Below are 16,865 nucleotides of genomic sequence, written 5' to 3'. Positions count from 1 at the left end.
GCCCCCGCAGTGTCATTCTCTACAACACAAGCGGCTGCAGGAGAAGCTTTGCTGCAAATACCTCCCTTCGCCCCCTCCCCACGCTTCCTGCGCCTCTTCCTCCTGCATCGCAAGCGACAGTACAGCGGTCCCTGCAGCAGACTGCCGGCACTGTGAGAGGGGTCGTTCCCTCAGCCCCCTCACTTCCATCTGTTTTTTTCAGTTACAGGAGGGTCAGATGACATCTGTCATAAAGGCTGAATTTCTAATTCAGTCTAATAGAAAAGTGAATTGCAAGAGTGTTGTCTCCCGCTCTTTAAGTACTATGTCATGAGTGGAGTTGGCATGAGGTAACTAACTAGAGTTCTTGTATGCATGTCTTGTGAATAGCAATAGTAAAGGACAGTGTTATGAAAATCTTGCAGTAAAAGTTTTTAATGACAACTCTGATAATTTAAATGGAAACAGTAATACTGTGTGGAAAATGGCCAACATATCTTTTATTTCCATTTTACCAGTGCAAGAGTCCCCAGACTATTTTCAGAATAAAGGAAAAAAGAAATACTTGGACAGATTTTAAGTTCAGTCTTATTAAATTTCTTAGGATGATCAGAATGCAAACCTTTTTCTCCCTTTCTCTTTCAAATCAAAAAGTGAAAACATAGTATGTTTACCAGAAGGAAAATATTACATACACCTCCCTGCTCCTGCAAAAAAAGGTGAGAAAGCGTGAATTTTGGGAAAACTTAAAACATAAATGAGAATTTTTAAATTCTTAACATGCAAAAATGTGGAAGATGAGTTAAGAAAAGCAGTTTGCAGCATTGCCAGGGCAACCACCACTGCAGACCACTGGCACAGTGGGAAGTGCTGCCCCCCTCCCCAGCACTCCCGCTTCCAGCTATGGGGCCCCTGCATGCACCCACACTGCTTCCTCCCCCTGCCCAATGCAGATGCTCTGCCACGGTGCCTCCTGTCATTCCAGACCAACCACCCGCGATGCCCACGGCTGTGACCTCCACTGCCTCCGCATCTCTGGCCGGTCCACCCTCCTCCGCTCCCCGCGCATCATCTCCCGCATCGCTGCTGCTCCGGGACACGGATGGTGATCCAGCTGATGACCAACACTCCTCCCCGCTGCGGGGAGGCAGTCTGGCAGCTAGTGCCAAAAACACCGAGCTGCGAGATCGTCCCAGAGCTATCTCTGGACATTGCCACCGTGTCAGGTGACCGTGCGTCTGGAGCAGCCAGGACGCTTTTGGGAAGCGGGAAAAAAAAAAAGCTTTGGAAATGGTAGATTGGGATTTATTAGAGAGGATGGGAAAGCCTGGAAATGAAATTATTAATGACATGGTTCTGGAGGGAGGGAAACACATCATTAGGCTTAACACCCTTAAAACAGAACTTTACAGAAGCACTTTTAAATGTTTAGATGTCTGTGTGATCTTTTCCCCCAAGATGACACTAAATGACATATGCAGAGATTGATATGGCACTACACCTGCAGAATAGCAATGACATTCCCTGGTATGATTTTGTTTTTCAGTCTTTTCTTCTGTAGAAGCAGACATTTTTCTTCTTGCACAGCATGAGCAGAAATTGTGTGCCACCTGTTGTGTGTATCTTCATTTTCTTAATACAGAATATTTGTGTAATTTTTTTTTTTAAGTGCCTGTTATAAATTGAACCTAGTGGATGAATTTTCCTAGAGGCTTTTTTTTCTGTACTTACACTGGCTTAACTTTGAGTGTGTATAAACATATAGAAAATAGTATGTGATTCATGTAAGAGTTTTTGTCCATATATATATATATAGATACAAACATAGGTTTTATAGTAGCTCTAGGGCAGAGAAAACCACAGAAAAGGGATAATCATAGAATCATAAAATGGCTTAGGGACCATAAAGGTAATATAGTTTCAACCCCCCTACTCTGGGCAGGAACACCTTTTACAGGTTGCTCAGAGTACCATCCAACTTGGCCTAGAACACTTCCAGGGATGAGGCATCCACAACTTCTATGGGCAACCTGTGCCAGTGTCTTACCATCCTCACAGGGAAGACATTTTTCTAAATAACTGATCTAAACCTGCTCTCTTTCAGTCTGAAGCCATTCCCTCTTGTCCTGTAAATATGCTCTTGTATACAGTTTCGATCTTTCTTGCAGGCTCCCTGGAAGTATGTGTTAATTTAGGTGTATATGCTTATAGGTAAAGGTGTGTATACATGCTTATTCATAACTGCATATATACTGCATATGAAAGGACCACGGACTGCCCATGGCATGACCTTAAGTAAAAGATTAGAGAAGAATCCTCAATAAATGGAGTTCTGCTTGTACAACTGATGCATTCCAAGAAAATAGGAAGATGGAGGCAGCAAATGGACAATATTATCTGCAATATTCAGACAACAGCAATTCTGTGACCACAAAAGCATGTAAAAGTAAATGAAATAAGATAGATTAAATGTGAGCATGAGAGCAGCAGTTCCAATTTTGTTAATTAGTCTGTATTCATGCTTCACTGCTGATGCAATTATGCTGCCTCACCCTTGCGTAGGCCTATTGTGCAAATGCTGTCATTATGCTCCAAGCAGCTTACAAAACAGTGCAAGATACGAGCCACCTACAGAGATGTCATTACAATTGTGTCAATTCAACAGGATGTTTTCTGAAATTTATAATTATTTGTCTTCACTGAGAAGCAATTTTTGAAACCATTACTAGTCTTTTTGAAGTTAACTTGGTAATTTCTTTTATGTGGCATAAACACCTGCCACTAAAATTAAGATAATTTTGCACACCTAGTTACAACATTTTAAAAGGAGAACCAACATCTATACCTACTTTATAATAGTTGTATAGATTTTAGGCTTTGGATTTATTTTTTTTTTCTAATTTCCAATAAATTATACTAGAAATTTAGAAATACTAGAAGGAAAAGGAATCAAACACAGAATCATAGAATGTTTTGGGTTGGAAAGGACATTAAAGAAAACCTAGTTCCAAATCCCATGACATAAAGCTTCTAGAATGAAAGGATTCTTCGTTGCAGTAAGTCTTGTGTATTTCAGTGGCAAAAGGCTGGGGCAAAAAATGCCAAAACCACCTTTTGCCAAGAAGTGTTGTGTATTTCAAAACTTCATTTCAAATGAAAATGAAATGAAATCAATCAAATTAAAATCAAATTAAATCAGTGTTATTGGACTCTGAATGAAACATTCGGCTGAGATACTCTTGGATGAGGACTGCATCCAGAGTTCTCTAGATGAAAACTATTTTCTTCAACTTGAATTACAGAGGCAGATGTGCCAGTTAGCAGGCAGTAGCAGTTTAATAGGTGCTTCATTCACCTATATATGCCACCTTGTTTGCAAGTTGTTTCTACAAAATAGAAATTATCAATATTGTCATGGTCATAATCTACATCTCTCAGTTTATCAACAGACATGGTTTATTTCAAATCACTTTCAAATATTCATGCTCTTCTTTATTGGAATAATCCATATTTCTTTCACTTGAAAAAAAAGAATAGCCATCTTTTTTTGTGGGGATGGATGGGATGGGAATTCATGATGGACAATGTCAAGAAATTGAAAGTTTATATATTATAGAGTGGATCACATTTCTGAAGCAGCTTTCTGCAGACATTCACTGTACAGTTTTGCACCTCTATAACAAATGAGGTCTAGCAATCTTTGAATTTAATGTTACATATTTCTTCAACCTTTGCTGTATAAAACTTAGAAGGAATTTCCAATTTATAATGTCTGGTTAATTAACTAGTTGAGCACAGCAATATCTGCATATTTATTCAGGTAACCATTTCAATGATCCCGGGATACAGCAATTTTAGTCTACATGCATCTAACTTAGGTCCAAATATTTTGAAAACTGATTCTGTTTATATTCCTTTTTTCAAACTATTACATTCAAAACATATTTTCTGTTGGGTCATTTGCTCTGTTTGAAACAGATGCATAACTGCAAGCAGGTTATTTGTTCAATAATTTTAAGCTAGTTAATTAAAGAAAAGGCAGAACAGGATTATCTATTACAGCCTTAGAGAGACGGTCAATCTATTGCAAGAATCATAACCAGCATTTGCCAAGTTGTAATCTATAAATAAAATGTGTAATCCCTCAGCAGCACCTAGATTTTATATGCAGTATTACAACAGGGTTTTCCTGCTTCTGGAGTTCTAGATGCACTTAAAAGAAAGGCCAAAAGTTGCATAAACATATACATATATACACACATAGATATGCAGTTTATTTATTTGTTTGAGCTCTCAACACCTATACAGCTGGTATCAAGGAAGGAGCTTCCTTGGTTCCAGATTATTCTTTTTTCTGTCTCAAAGAAGTCTGAGGCAAACTTTTGCCAATATATGAAAAAACTGCAATAAATACCTTAGCATATTTTGGAGATTCTATTTTGTTATTTTATTGCTTTGTGCAGCTATTTATTTTCAAAATACTAAGATTTCTAATTCTTAAAAAAAAGTTGCCATGGGGAAGTGAATTCATAGACATCTTCACAAGTTTCCCAAATGTGTCATTCCTGATCCAGTTTAAAACTTTAATGAATCATACTACAAGGAAATCCTCTAATGTATGCAAAAATATATAGCAACAACACAGAGCTAGTGTAAGAAATGGAAAAATAGAAACTTCCACAGATGCTGAAGGGTTCAATCTGCAACCTTGGAAGGAGCTTGGATTAATGTAATGATAAAGGTACACAGACATTAAGCAGAAAAGTTATAAACTTATATTCCTATAGCTGTAAATAATAATATGCCTAAGGTAAGTAAGAAATTATATTAGGTAAACTAGTGAAAAGTTTTGATCTGTAATAATGTGATTTATAGAGTAGGATACGGATTTAGAAGCTGTAATAAAGATGTGTGTATGTTGCTGCTGGTACTGGGGATCTGTCTCACTCCAGCTTCTGCTGGCAACAAGCCCAGATAGATGTCCCGGGGAAGAGAGCCACGGTCCGGGGTTTCCAGGCAGTCTCCTGCCAGGGGTAACCCTTAGGAGCACAGGCAGTGGCTTTAGGTGACCAACTCTTTTAGAAGTGATTTCTGCTCTTGCAGTGAGCAGTTCTGTTCAGCCCAGCCAGCTCTGTTCATGGGTTACCCCAGCTGACATGTAGACAAGAGACGGGAAGACCATGTGGTGCTCCACAGAGTCTTTATTGCAGGCTTCAGTGAAGGGGACCAGTGATGATCTAACCCTGATCTGGGCAAAAGCTGGGGTTTTCATAGGGAGGGGGAGATCCAGGAAGGGGACCTGGATGGTCTCAGACCAATGGTCTGAGACTGGGGTAAGATGACCAGTAGTTAGCAGGGAGATAAAATGGGGTCCTGAGGCAGAAAGGGATCCACAGCTTAGTCACAGTGACCAGGTGGTTTTATCTTAGGGGGCTGATCTCCAGGGAGGATGCCTGTCACAGGACTGAGCTTTCTCCATGTGTGTACATGACCTATCAGTTTATTGGTTGAAAGATAGATGCAGTGCTGCAGAATTAGGCAAAGGTGATAGGTTATTAAGTAGAAACTAGTTTCGTGTCAGCTGTCTATTGGACCAAAATGTTATATATTGCTGTGTGAAGAAGAAACCTGTGACAACCTTTGAGGTATGGCTGACTTGTTGCTTCTCTCCAAAACTCATGCCTTCAGACTGATATCTTACCTGGCTTACTTGAGCAATAAATCATCTTAATAGCATGGTGGTCCCATCTCTCGGTATTTTTCAGCCTGACAAGCTAGGATGCAAACTGACCGACCAACCAACCAACCAACCAACCAACAAAAAATCACCCAAAAACCAAACCAAAACAAAACAAAAAAATCCAAAAAAACCTCAGAACATACAAAAATAAATTAACCCCAGGGGGAAATGGTGCAATCTAAGGTGATAGCTTTCATACAAAATAGTTCTTTTCAGTGGCATTTTAAAGTGTGTCTTGAAGTTCATAGAGAAGTGTAGCTCAGCAGAAAATTGTTTCTTTGTTGTACCATCACACTGGGTTTTTTTGGCTCCATGTAATTTTTTTGTAATGGCTAGAAAAAGAAAATATTTAGTACCTTCATATTTAAATGAAGAGTACAAGGACAGGAGAGAGAAAACCTTTGAAATGTGATATGAAAATATTCCAAGGATCCCTTTCCTTTTTGAAATTTGAGAAATGCCAAATATCAAGGAGGGTCACATGAGGTTTGAACATGTAACTGTCACACAAATATTAGAACAAAAGCAAATATTCTTTGCCATTAAAGGCAACCATGGATAGAATGTGTGTTCATGAACTTTTGTTTAAGAGTATACATATATTAAATGTACCTTAAACTATGTTTTAAGTAGTACTGGTTCTATCCAGTGAGATTTCTTTGGTCTGATTTAATCTTGTGCAACATGTCTCCGCTCTTCCTCAGATTCTCTGGTGAAACCCTATTGTCAGTCATTCTTCACATTTGGCATCTGGATTCTTCCAGTACTGCGTACAGTCACAGAGCTAAAACACACAGAATGTGCACTTATTATTTACTATTGATTTAAACAAAAAGAGTTTCTCACTCCCTGCATTAAGAAGAACTGAATATTAGTATGTTCTAACCAAGGTACTAATACATGCCTTTTCAGTTTTTTGAATGCTGCTCCTTCATTAGCTCATGACAAAAAAAGGCAGTGAGTCACTTGGGAAAAAATAGACACTCTTTAATTGAACAAAAGTAAAGCACACCAAATTTGTGCATTCCCAAGTAGTATTTTTTTACCAAAAAAGTGGAAAAAACTCAAGGAAAGCCACGCTCTTTTCACAAATTTAGAGGTTATTCTTTTTCAGTAGCGCTTAATTCGTTATAGATAAATGTTGACTGATCTTTAAATTCTCAATTCCATTGCAGTGTGCAGCAAGACTTTCCTCTGACTTTGCTGATGTTACTGTCTTTACCACTGACAAACACCATTCAAGAAGTTGTGACCAGAAAGCTGACAGTGCCAGTCAATAGAGCTCCACCCAGATGCCCACACTCAGACAGTAGCTCCAGAGGTAAAGGTTTACAACAGATATGAAGGAAATACCCAAAGAACAGAAACAAATTTGTACTTGGTTCTCTTTCTTGAAGGTGAAGATGTTAAAAATATCTACCCAGAAATTCAAATAATTTTTTCACATAATGACAGTATTGTAAGTTTTCATAGCACAAGGATATTTTTATGTTGTCAAGGAATTGTACAGTCAAATAACATAATCACCATTCATTATTAAATAATAAAATATAGTTAGGAGCAAAAATGGCAATTCTAATGAAATAAATTATAGAGACTTGAAGGATATTGTGATGATCCAAGTATTGATTGGTTGTTAGAAGATGTTTTATTAATTTTAATATTAACCTAACCATTATGCAAAGCCCTAGAAAGGTAGAATAAATGACAATCAATATTGATATTGATAATTATTATTTTCTGCTCTTACAGATTTCCTACCTTGAGGCAACCTTGGTTAGCAAGATAGAAAAAATGTAGCTCTTTTTTTGAAAATTGATTCTGGAGGTTAAAAGTTTACATTCCAGACTGTGGTGGCTAGGCCAGGCCCATTGTTTTGACCTGGGATGTCACGACTTTACCAGAGGGAGCAATCCCACGAAAGACAGCCTTTGGGGGGATCTCTGCCAATCCCTGGCCACCAGGTAACCTCAGCAAGGGGCAGCCTGTGGTTGCAAGTGATTTCAGCTCAGTGATTTCAGCTCAGTGATTCCAGCTCAGCTTGTGAGGTTATCCCAGGCTGACTCAGAGACAGACAGACAGGAGTGTTGTGTGGTGATTCCACAGAGACAGCCTTTATTGTCCAGCAGCTCTGTGAAGGGCAGCCAGGGACAGCAGCTCCCCCCTGAACTGGGCAGGAGCTGGGGTTTTTATGGGGGAAAGCCAGGCTGGTACCAGGGGTGAAAACCAATGGGTTACAAAGGATCAGCACAGTCACCAAAGCAAGATGGGATAGCTTACCATGAGAAGAGAGGATGGTCCCATCTAAGAGGTATCTATCTCTCCAGGAGAGGGCTGAGATAAGTTTATCACAGCTCCCTTAAGGCACATTCCTCCAAGGGAAAGCCTTGGCAGGCTCACCTGCCTCCACACCAGATGTCTTTGACATAAAGCAAAAAATGTAAATAACAAACTATTTAAAATATTCAACTTAAGCTTGGTAGTTACATGCAAGCCAACCTTTTTTTTTAACCAGGACATTTTCTTAAAATGTACCTTTGCCATATGACAAACAAAGGAAGAGGAACTCAGCATTTGAAGTTATGTTTAAGGAAAGTTTGATAAAGATGCTTTTACAATCTTTATGAATAAAGGCCTTTGTAGAACATATATGAGAGACATCAGTCTCATCAGTACCTGAGAGAATATCTAAAGTATGTGCAATCTGTACACAGCTGGATCTTGAGGCAAACAAGGATGTGATATAGTTTTAACAAAAGTGACTTAAAGACAGCTTCTAGTGTGGAGTATTCTTACCACACTTATTTATATACGTATATTTGAAATCTGCTCTTCAATTCTTTCAGTCAATCAAAATTGGAAGCATTTGTAGTTTATTTATTACTCTAACTTCTTCTGGGAAAAGGGAATGCTGGTTTTGAATTAATTCACCAGATATTTTCCACCTTCCTCCAGAATGTCCCATGATTTGTTATTTCTATGAAGCTGATAAAATCTCAGATTTATCTTCTGCAAAAAGAAATTAAAAATAAACTCTAAACAACAATTTTATATATAATTCAAATATCTGCCTTCCACACTGCTTAAAATTCTCCTATTCTAATGTTCATTATCAGTTAACAACCTCAGCCTGAATCTCTTTTGACTTTAAAAATTTAATTGAACTTAATTAATTGAAAAATGATAGGAAGAACACTACTTCCTAGAGTTTGATATGAATTCCTGTTAGTACATTAAAGACATTGATTAAATCTCAAACTTGAGCAAAAATCATATCAATAGACTTGAATCCAGTAATTTGAAGCTGGATTCCTTATGAGTAAGAGCTGTGGAACTGAGCACTGTTACTGTGAAGTTTCATATTGATCAACTTTGTAAGAGTTGATGACATCTCTGTAAAAAAAAGGTGGTAAAATATTTCTGATAAATGTAACACTAATGTCCTTTGGGATAAAAAAAAGTATATAATTCAGAAATTACTTTATAGTATATAAAATTATGGAAAGGAAAGGGGAGAACGAAATATTTCATACTGCTGTAATAGCCCCAGGTGGTTCACATGCCATCAGTTCTTCCTAAAATCTAATGAAGGAAGCCTTGCACTTAGTTCTTCAATAATCATGCTATATTGCCATGTACTAGGAACAAGTACTGTCAATGTTTGTTATTAGCATTAGTATTAGTAGTTCTTATTAAATTACATAGATGTTACCACTATGATTACTATTGTAATAATAATAATTGTTGGAATGCATGAAATAGAAGTCTCTCTGAGTATCTCAGAGAGAGAAAGGAATGCAGGGATTGAATTGGAGCCTTTAGAGAAACTGAAATATATTAAGCCACACAGACATGAAGTAGGAGTGTAAGTTTTAGTTTTAAGTAAGTAGAAATATATCTTAAGTCCCTAAAGAGACTGTGTTAGTTAGTAAAAAGCCCTAAAGCCTAGTTTAAAGCTCAGTAGTGTTAACTTTTACAAAATTAACTTAGCTTCAGACATAACAAAAACAGCAGAACATTTCTTGCATTTCTAGATAGGCCAGATAGAACTATTTGTGTAAACAGATAGAACTATATGAGTAGATTTTGGTTAAGAGCTGACACTATTTTTGCGCATTAGAATTAAGCTCAGATTGGTGTAAGAAGCATAGAATAGTTTTAGAATCGTGTTTCTTGCTGATTGGATGATTTACAAATAAAATCCCCCTGTACTGGGGTGAAAAAAAATAAGAAGAAAAAAAAGAGAAAAGAAGATGAAGAAAAAAAGAAGAAGAAGGAAACAGGTGTGGAAGCTGCTGCTGCTTCTACTCAGAACACTGGGACTCTATGCCAGAAAGCTTTTAACATGGACTTTAATGCTCTGAACTCCTCACCTCCGAGACTTATGTATTCATGCAATGAACAACTTTGCAACAACCAGCAATTGCTCTTGTCTCTTTGAAGACCCACGTGAAGCTTGACAAATAATTTAATTTAAATACATTTCCATTAAGCAGTTGGACTTAAAAGTATAAATTTAACACTGAAATTGATATTTTCTTATTATTTCCTTGGGTTCATTATCATGCAGCTAATAGAGTAATTATAGAACTATTCCTAGAGTGAATACTGCGCTAGACACAGAAAAAATTGTGATATTGTGGTATGAAAATGTGAACAAAAAATTACTTTTCTATAAAATTAAGCTAACATTTTAAAATTTCAGCAGGGAGCAACTATTTTGTAAATAAGATAGCTGGTTTTAGTGTTTAGTTCTCATGGTAATAACAACATAAACCTAACTGACATGATTACCTGCTGCCACTGTCTACTTCAGCTTTCCTGGTAGAAATAGCACAGGGTATAGACATTTCATTAGGGACAAAAAGAGTTAAACGTTTCTGAACTGCTACTGATCTGAACAGTTTCTGTATCCTAAGACTCTTAGAAAGATGCAAGAAAAATACACCTCAAGAAAGACTGATGTAGTTTAATTTGTAATTATAATATTCTCCCACCATGAACATGTGCACAGTGGAGCATCTGAACCTCTGTATAAAAGGAACACATACAACAATTAACTAATAAAATATTTATGCAGATTTCGGCTGGGGTAGAGTTAATTTTCCTCCTGGTGGCTGGTGTGGGGCTGTGTTTCAGATCTCTGCTGAACACAGTGTTGATAATACAGAGATGTTTTTGTTACTGCTGAATGGGGCAGAGAGCCAAGGCCTTTTCTGCTTTTCATACTGTCATGCTGAGGAGGGTGCATGGGAGTTTGGGAGGAGACACAGCCAGGACAGGTGACCCAAACTGACCAAAGGGATATTCCAGACCATGTGACATCATACCCTGTATAGAAACCTGTGAGGAAGGGAAAGGAAGAAAGAGAGGACATTGGGAGTGATGGCGTTTGTCTTGCCAAATCAGGATATATGTGATAGGGCCCTGCTGTCTTGGAGATGGCTCAACACCCACTTGCCCGTGGAAAACAGTGAGTTAATTCCTTGCATTGCTTGCTTTGTGTACATGGTTTTTGCTTTTCCTCTTAAACTGTCTTTGTCTCAACTGTTGTGTTTTCTCACTTTTATCCTTCTGATTCTCTCCCCTGTCTTGCTGGCAGGGGTCTGAGTGAGTGGCTGTGTGAGGCTTGCTGGCTGACTATGTCAAACCATGTTAAACCATGACAATATGAAAGAAAATAGTGGATAGCACTAGAATTGGATTTTCTCCTACTTAATGAAAAATTTGAGTAATGCTGTGTTGCAATAAAGGATTTTCAGATAAAGTCCCTGAAGTTAATAGGGACTAGCAAAAGTTAATAGGGTCTAGTGGGAAGTGTCCCCGCCCACGGCAGATGGTTTTAACTAGATAATCTTTAAGGTCCCTTGCAACCCCAAACCATTGTATGATTCTATGATGCATACAAAATATGACTTAATCCTCCAGACTCTCATAATTCAGACTTGTCCTTCCAAGGATCACAGAACGAATGTAACATTGTCAGCTTGTGATAGTTTCTATGTAAAAAGGAGGATGGAGACACACTCGGTAGCATTTTATGAAGGAATAACCCTGCTTGTGTTTGCAGTGACTATGGTGGCTCCTATTCCCGTAGTCTATTAATCCTAAAAGCTGAATAAGGCTCTTGGCTGATCAACACTGGCCAAGTGTGTTTCCCTGGACAGTGGATATGCAGAACTCCACTGAAGGCAGCATTTAGACACTTATCAGGGATCCATTCTGATCACAATTCCTTCCTTGTTGCAGAAGTCTCTCCAGGGACACTGGCACACACTGGCCCCAGTAAGCAAGATCATGACGGGAAATCAACTGTTTTCATGTTTGCCACAGGATGTATTCCATGCAGCATGAAAGACTTTTTTTTATAATTTAAAAATCACTAATGAACAAGTTGCCCTTACTGAACTTGAGTTACAATGGATTTAATAATTCAAGAGGAGCAAACTTTCTCTTATACAATAGCTGTTCATTGTTACCCTGAACTCAATGAATGAGTGATAGTTATTATAAATCTATTTTTTTTTAACACTGCACAGAATGATTCTGGCACTAAGCACTTGGGTTTCTACCATTAAATAATTTCAATTTAATTATCAAATGAAATCCTGGAAGATGATGGTGATACATTAGGAATATGGCCTAACTGCAGGTTGTGCAGCTCAGAACTGAGTCTGGTTTCAGCTGTTTTGTCTCAAGACCATCTATTCCATGGCTGTTTGACCTGTGCTGCAAAACAAAATTAAAACAGCTGCCTCACCAAAACCTCTTTTGAGAGTCAATACTTACTGCAATAACAGTGAGTGAAAATCACTTCTATAAAAGTGAAATTTGAAATCATGAATGGTTTATCTCTTTTATTGCAAATACGGTTGGTTTCTCAAACAAACTTCTGACTATTTTCTATTTATGTGGTCTGCACCATTGACCTTTTATTTCAATGGAGATAGCACTTGAAACTGCAATGCAATCAGAATGAGGTAGAAAATCTCTTAAACAGGTGATAGTTCAACAAGGTTTATAGTACTTCTTAGAAGCTGGCTATAGAGAGAAATTTGGTAGGTAAAATAAATCATTGCAGGCTATAGCATCACTGCATAGCAGCAGGGGAAAAGTGAAGACAGATAAAAAAGCATTGGTATCACTTCTTACTTTAAATGGACATTAAGACTGGCTTAAGCCCTACTCAGAAGTTTGAGAGTAACAATTGTAAATCCTATCCTTGGAGTTTTTAGAATGCTGAATTTACTCCCTAGATCCAACATTTTTAATGGACAGCCAGAGGAACTTTGTTACATAAAATAGAATGCAGGAACTAGAAAAAGTTCTCTGCTATAAAATTAGAGATTGCTTTGAAAAGAGAGGGATTTAAACAGCCTCTATCTCAGAAAATGAAAAAACCAAAGCATGAAGTTTGCCTTTTTTATCAATTCACAGTGCAACCAGAGATCTACGTTGGTTTATTCAGATGAAGGTATACAAGAACCGATACCTTCAATATATATTTGAAAGAATTCTTCTGAATCTTCCTAACCAAGCAAACACTTTCAGTGTGATGTTAACATAAGTTGAACACTGCTTCTGTCCAGTAAGTAATAAATATAGATAAATGTAAGTTTTGTTGCCCTCAGAAAACTGAAAACTCAGCTGATGGTGAGTTGTAAAAAAAAATAATTATGCTTTGTGGAAACATGTTTTTTCTCCATCCCTGTTTTTTGTATCTAGAGCATGACTTCTGGTTTCTGAACTAATTTTTTGAAGATATATTTTAAGTTTTCTTTGTAGACCAGAATGCAAAAAAAAGAGGGATGGAAATAATTTGTGACAACGAATTCTCCAACCCAAACCTGTGCCCTGTGGTCATTGAAAGAATCATTTGGGAGTTGCAGCAGTGTTCAGTTTCATGTGTTAGGAGAAACTTTTAGGAGTCAGGCTGCTGCATGATATTCAGGGTTGATAGACGTATCAGTTCTCATTGTTCCAGTGATCATAGTTGCCCTGGAAAGAAAATTAAAGATGCAGTCCTGGTGGTTCCCACTGCTAAATTTGCAGGATCCTCTGAGAGGAAGGAGGGATTGGTGAAGGATAATGACTTTGTGAATCTCTTACTTCTATTTATTTGTCTCAACTCTTAAAGTAATTGTAATACTTTGTGATCTGCTGATAAATGGCAAAATTAAATGCTAATGACCAGAATGAGAAATGAATATAACTATACCATAGCTTATTTTTGCATTCAAAGTACTATGTAACTAATTATTAAAAGAAACACAGATATTATTTTTCTCAGTTATTTTTTTTTTCTTATACTGTTTTCCCCTAAAGTCTTCTTTTCTTTCTAGTTTCAAATAGATTATATTCTTCTGAAAAACCTTTTTTGTTCATTTATAGGAATATGTACATATTGGCTTTTTTTTCTGTAAGATAAATAATGAGCATCTACCAAAATATTTTATCTCTATGTCTCATCAGTAAACTATTTAATGAGGCTCCAGGAATACAGTGTAGTTACCATACGGCATTGGAAAATATTATACTGACTCTAGGAGCAACACCCAGAGAAGGTTTTAAATGTGTCATTAAGTAGTAAAGTCACTATCACTAAAGACACTATCACTGCATGATAGTGTCTAAGTAACTGGTGAGTATAATAATTTAAAAGTACATCTATAATTTAAAAAAATACATATAAAAATAAAGAAAATCAGGGGCTTACGTTATCTAATTTCATTTTATTTACATTAAAATATTCTTTAGATAAAGGGATAAATATATTATGTAGTCAAAGGGAACAATTGTTAGAAAGTGTTTGAAAGAGACAAGAAGGATTCTGTGGATACATTAGTTTTAATGCTAACTGAAGTGTTATGGTAGCACTAATTTAGTTCATACCATCAAAATCACATTACACATTAAAGAGAACAAAGTAAAAACCAGCATTCTGCACAGAATTTAATAATACTAATGCGCAATTTCTGTTTGTAATCACCTTAGAATCTTCTAGAAGAATAAACCACAACGAATGACCAAGTGATGTTTTCCATTCCTGGGAAAAAAAAAGGGAGGGGGCATCTATAGAAACATCATTGCATTAGTCTAAAATTGCTTAACTGGAAATTTCTTTTTTTTTCCATCTTGGAAAACGTGTGGCTCTTTTGGGTTTAAATAACCATTCAGAGACTGTTGTAACATCATACACGACTAAAACATTGTTATTGAAAAGTATTAGGAAAGGGGGTTTTGTAACCATAAAGTAAATGAAAAACATAAAGTAAGTGAAGATATCCCAGTCCTTAAGACCCCATTTCCAAATATCTGGAGAAAGACATTATTCTTATGATATATAAATGTGTGAGAGATGTAACATTACAAACTTTTCACGCTTATAATCTCTGGTTCTGGAGGAAGCACTTCATAGATAACCCTTTTTTTCAAGGAAGCACAGTGTTATAGACTGTGCACAATTTTAGATGTGACATTAGAATTGGACAAGGAACAGGGAAAATTATTTGACCTGTTTTATAACATATATGTATTATTATTTGTGGTTCATTTTCACTTTAAAAGAGCAGACAATGTCACCAGTCAGCAAAGTATTTTTTAAAAATATGAATACTTGGAACCAAGGGAGAAACACAAGCTGCATTTTGGACTGTTCCTGAGTAATTAAAGATTAGCACATACACAAGTACTTGACCATAGGATAGAGAAGTCAACTATACAGAATTAGTCAGAAAACTGTTGAACAAAGTGGGGAGTTTCAGACTTAAGAAGGCATTTTTGAGGAGAATATATTCACTTTTCAATTACACTGTAGATTGAGATATTCTCTTGAATGATCTGTTTATTTCTTAAGAGGCTTTTTTTGCCTCTTTTTAAAATTTCATGTATTTCATATATTTTTGTTGTAACAAAGAATATAGTAGTTTCCACTGCTACAAGCAAGATTTCTATTACTATAAATTATTATTTAAGATTATTATATTATTTAATATATAAGATTATTTGAAGAAATTGAAGTATATATGATGTATTACTCCTTTAGTTCATTTTAAGGTTGCATTTTTTGTATTATATTCAAAAGTGTCTGTCACTGATTTTTTTTTTGTTTTTCCCCTCTGTGTTGTAGTTCAGCACAGTTTAAATTCTGTTAGATAAGATTTTTCCTTCCAACCCCAAGATTTCTTGTTTTCATGGTGTCTTTTGTGTCCATAGGAACAAAGTTTTTTTAAAATTTGGTTTTTCTTTCTTCCTATGCTTTGAAATGCTTCCTATTCTTCCTATATGCTTTGAACATGAATAATAAGTATACAAAATTTAAAAAAAACCCCACAGAAATTAATTATTATTTAAAAATTTAAGCCAAAATTTGAACATTTGCTTTCTTCTCCTTCTTCCTTTATGTGAAATGAGAAAAAGTAATGCCTTGCTGCAGATAATAATGCATTCTTTTTCCTTTATTTTTATATAAAAGGGTGAAACATCCTCTTTGATTCTTGGTAGTTTTTGGAATATAAATGACTACATCATTTTTTTAATGAAAAATGGATAATAGCTCTTGTGGTGGTTTCATATTGATTGACATTTGGGAAAGAAGTAAAAAAAAAAACAGCCATGGAAGTAATTTCTTTGAGAGAAGCTGTTGGGAGCTTCCTCTGTGCCTAGGACAGGCCAATAGCTGGCTAGTTATGAGAACTGACAACATTTTGCACCGTTGAGAAATTAGAGCCGCCTCTGTGAAATCCACATTTTAAAAACCACAAACCTGGGAAATCTCTCTCTCTTCACTTCCAGCCTCAGAAGGGAATGGAGCTGAGGTGAGGCCGGCCCTGCTCCCTCACAGCCTGTGCAGCCTGGGGGAGGCCGGGCCGGGCCCAGCAGCTCCCGGGTGAGGGATGGAGGCTGCAGGAACCGGCCCCAGGCTGGGCTGGGACACGGCTGCTGACATCTTGCCGACACTAAACCTCCCCGGCCTGCACCGAAGGCTCCAGGCTGAGCCCCCACTCCCAGAGGCTGCCGAAGAGAGGGAGATGCCAAGAACAGCCTGAAATCCAGCACCCTGATTGCTTTGGCCACTGGGCAAGATATTAACCATGTCACTACACAGATAAGACCTGCAGACCTTGTTCCTCTCTCCAGGGAGAGA

The 16,865-nt window shown here is 37.0% G+C and overlaps 1 long non-coding RNA gene across 1 annotated transcript; it reads right to left on the bottom strand.

Annotated features, from left to right (window-relative positions):
- Positions 1-460: 460 nt before the first annotated feature.
- On the bottom strand, positions 461-16,616 carry LOC147654401 (uncharacterized). Its single transcript, XR_015285150.1, has 2 exons — positions 16,485-16,616; positions 461-6,503 (listed from the first exon to the last, which is right to left on the bottom strand). It is a non-coding gene; the product is annotated as an uncharacterized LOC147654401 (long non-coding RNA).
- Between the last annotated feature and the right edge of the window lie 249 nt (positions 16,617-16,865).

This window comes from Cyanistes caeruleus, chromosome 3 (assembly GCF_971803275.1).
Source record: "Cyanistes caeruleus chromosome 3, bCyaCae1.hap1.1, whole genome shotgun sequence".
Lineage (NCBI taxonomy): Eukaryota > Metazoa > Chordata > Aves > Passeriformes > Paridae > Cyanistes > Cyanistes caeruleus.
This window is presented reverse-complemented; position numbering and strand designations above follow the sequence as displayed.